A 4,287-nucleotide genomic window follows, 5' to 3' on the forward strand; every position below is an offset into this window, starting at 1 on the left:
AATCAATACCTGTTATCAGTCAAGAGGGGTTGTGCACTGTTCCACTGTGCAGCATTGCATGCACAAACAGAGTCAGAAGAAGAACTGTGGCCTCATCAGTCAATGTTTGAAGTGTGCTACAAAACATCTAGGCAAGCCAGATGAGTTTTGGAAATGTGCTGGAAAGTGCTGTGGACTAATGAGGTCAAAATAGAACTCTTTGGCCACAATCAGCAAAAGTATGTTTGGGAAAAAAAGGTCCTAAATAACCTGGTATCACACCTGAAACGTCACCATGCTACTAAAAGGTCGGCTGAAATGTACGCTTAGCTACATTTAAATTGCTATGTGCCCAAGTGGCCGCAAAGGGGGAATGGAAAGCTGCATTGCGAAGAAATAAACAACATGGCATTGTGGGAAATGTAATTCACTAGATACAGTGGTGGCAGTGAAGGGTGCAGTGGTGGCTCAGCGGTTAGAGCGCCGGGATATTGATAACAGGGTTGTGGGTTCGATTCCCGCGCTCGGCAAGCCCTTTACCCTCTCTGCTCCCCGGGCGCTGGAGTTGGCTGCCCACCGCTCTGGGTGTGTGTACTCACTGCCTCTAGTGCACTAGTGTGTGTGTGTGTTCACTACCACAGATGGGTTAAATGCGGAGGACACATTTCGCTGTACAGTGTACACTATACAGTGACAAATACGTGCACCTTTTTTACCTTTACCTTTTACAGTTACCAGAGGTAACATGGGCCATTTGCATCGCTGTGCGTTTGACAAGGGGACTGACGAACACGCATAACACCTCAACAGCTTGACTCGCTTACAACGAGTGAACATACAGCATGTCTAAGCACACATTTGCATTACTTACGCCACCAAGCAGCGAGATGATAGCTAGTATATTAGCTAGCTAAAGCTAGCTGTCCAACAAATAGGCAACTATTAACTAGTACAAGGAAGGAAACCCGACTTTTGAAGCCCACCATAAGCACAATGCACACTTTGAATCTCGCTGTAATCAACATATCTAGAAACCCGCTGATTGGCTTCCAAGCAAAACCTACTTTCGCGTCCGTCTCCACCCTTCGGAGATGTGGTCGCCTTACCGCTCAGTCGCAATACTGTTTTTTGGCGACAAAAACACAGGGGCACACTGCAACAAAAATGTGCAGATGAATCCAGTCTTTTAGTAGCTTGGTTATGTTTCAGGTGTGACACCAGGTGCTGAAAAGAACACATGGCCAACTGTGAAGCCAGGGGGTTGTGTTGCTGCCAGTGGCATTGGCAGTGTTGCACAGGTGGAGGGATGAATGGATGAATTCCACAAAATTTCAGCAAACCTGGATGCAAATGTCAAACCATCTTTTCAAAGGCTGAACAGAGGCGAACAGAGGGTGGCTTCTACAACAGGATAATGATTCAAAACATGCCTCAAAAACAGCCTGGACTACCTAAAGACTGCCCTAGAGAGTCCCCTTAGGGTTTTAGCTGCTGAAAAAGAGCTAGCTGTGATTCTACAACATGGCAAAGGCCATTTCTCATTGACTGCAAATGGTGCCCTTTGGGTACGGGTGCATACACTTTTGAATAAGGCTGTATCTTAAGACGTATATTAAGGTGTTGGAAATACCTCTATGTATTATCTACAGTAATTGTACATTTGCTCACTTATGGTCACTTAAAAACTCTACAGGGTACCAAAACCTTCGCATACGACTGTACATATAAGAAAAACCTAAACTACTGTCATGTGTCATTTTAACATCCTGGGTATTTGTTTCTGACAGGTTATGATGACCCTCGAGGGCACTAAAGGGGAGAGCCAGCCCTATTACCTGTCTGACCCAGACAAGCCGGTGTTTGAGCGGGGAGGGGTGGACATGTTCCTGCTCAGCACGCCATTCTCTCTGGGAGAGCTACAGAGCATTAAACTCTGGCATGACAACTCTGGAGGGCACCCTGACTGGTCAACAAGTGTTCAGATATCCCTCTCTCTCACTCTCTTTGCATAAGCTTTGAATACATTTTCTCATGACGTCCTGTTTCAAAGGTCGTCCTGACCTTGTAGTCTGTGCCGAACGCCATTTAGCGAAGAGCTCTTTAGTTTGCAGGCTCTCGGAAGCAATGTGGTGGTTGCGTTATCACCCAGTTACGCTCTCATTCAGCAGAGCCTGATGAGTTCAGCAGCCCCACTCTAACATGACATATACTAACGTTCCTGATCTTCCCCTGCTGCTCTAGATACACGCTCGGCCTTGTAGTTAGGGAGTGTTGTCAGGATTAAATGGTTGAAACATGGTTTAATGTAGAAGTGAATGAGAAGTGAATGAAGCTTTTATTGTGTTCCATCAGGTACTTGAACAGAGTAACGATTCAGGACCTGCAGTCTCGGAAAGTCTGGCACTTCCTGTGTTCCACCTGGCTGAAACCAAAAGGCGACAGCACGTGTAAAGTGACCTTCAATCCAGCAAAGAAGAACGAGATCGCCAGTTTTGGGTACTGAAGGAATTCAGTGAATGGAGAAAAAGAAATTCTAAACTGATGATTTGGTCAAAAATCAAATAGATTTTTTAGTTTGTGTAAACGATCAACCATGTTTGGTGCCCAATGTTGACCTCTTTAGTTTGGACTGGAGCTATAAAGCTAATAAACGACACTGTTCAAAAGCTGAGACTCAATATTACAGAATATTAGAGGCTGGAAAAAGAGAGACAGCACTTCAGATGTGTCCAAAATGCTAAACAGAGCTGTAGATGATTTTAAAATGACTATTAATATGTATCTGCTTGATGTGTAGTTTATAATATTCATAATTTTATAACACTCTAAAAAAAGTGTGAACTTTAGACAATGCTAACTTTAGACAATGCTAACTATTCAGTTCTATTGTTGTATATTTTGTAAGAATTTTAAATATTACATTTGTTAATATTGCATTAAATTATATATAAATATTAGATTGAACTATTATAAACTACACATCAAGCAGATGCATATTATTATGGAAAAACTACATTTTGTCTGCACAAACATCCTTTGAACCCATCTATCATCTATCATTCCCGGCTCCACACATCAGAGGGTGGACTGACTTCCTACCACAAAGCATAAGCAACCAAAACTCCAGTCCAAAGTCCTTTATGTTCTCTCCACCCTCTTATTGTCTTCTCACACTTTATTGTAAGGTCCTAACTAGCAAACTATAGCTCAAATGGAATTCCACAGTTTCCAGAATTTGCTAAATTTCTGCATAATTACATCTTTAAGCAAAGTCACTCTGAGTTCTATAGAAACATACAGATTGAGAAAAGCATGCTAAAGACAGCTTAATCAAATTATGTAATTTGAGTAATTATGGAAATGTGAGTTACATTACACAGTTTAGTGAATTTCCTATAATTACATGTCTTAACATAAAAGGGCACCAAATCCTTTTACCGAACATGCTTACAACCCACTTTGGATGGCCATTACCCCAAATGCAGTAATTAACAGAGGGAATCTCTATTCATTCATTACTGCATTTGGGGTAATGGCAATCCAAAGTGGGTTGTAAGCATGTTCGGTTACCCTAACCCCAATCCCTTACCCAATGATAGACAAGAGAACAAACAAAATAGCAAATTTGCTAAGATATTATGCTGTATATAACCTATTTAATTCTTACTTTTCTATTAAACTTGCTTTTTCGTAACAAAATAGAGTAAAATCTTAAAAACTAGCTTCATTTTAACTGATTTCTTTAGATATTGTTCCTTCTTTTTTGCTGTCAGCCCACCACAAGCATTGTCCACCAGCCCCGTGGATCTGTGTGATCCTCTGTATATCACTTCTCATGATTATTAATCACATCCACTCTGTAATGAATTCTCACTCAGTTGCTTCCTTCCTTCCTTCCCAGCAATATTTTCCAAACTCGGACGTCATCTGGGTTCCGGGACGAGCACATTTGGATGTCGATTGTGGACCCTCCGCGCCACAGCCCCTTCACCCGCGTGCAGAGAGTGTCCTGCTGTATGTCTCTGCTGCTGTGCACCATGGCCATCAACATCATGTTCTGGAATATTCCTACTAATGAGGATTCTCCCGTCATCATCAAGATAGGTCAGAGAGCTTCCCTGGAGAAATGAACATTAAAGTGGAGATTTCAGACACTTGACTCTTATCATCAGCAAAATCAGGGCATTTAAATTCATGTGTGTTTGGCCTGACAAGAACCTCAGACTATGGTTTTATGCATGTTTGCCGATCAAAAGTATAGAGACACCTTGCTTTTTAACATTGCATTGACTAATCCCATCCCTCAAG

This window comes from Salminus brasiliensis, chromosome 17, assembly GCF_030463535.1.
Source record: "Salminus brasiliensis chromosome 17, fSalBra1.hap2, whole genome shotgun sequence".
In the NCBI taxonomy this organism is placed as follows: Eukaryota; Metazoa; Chordata; class Actinopteri; order Characiformes; family Bryconidae; genus Salminus; species Salminus brasiliensis.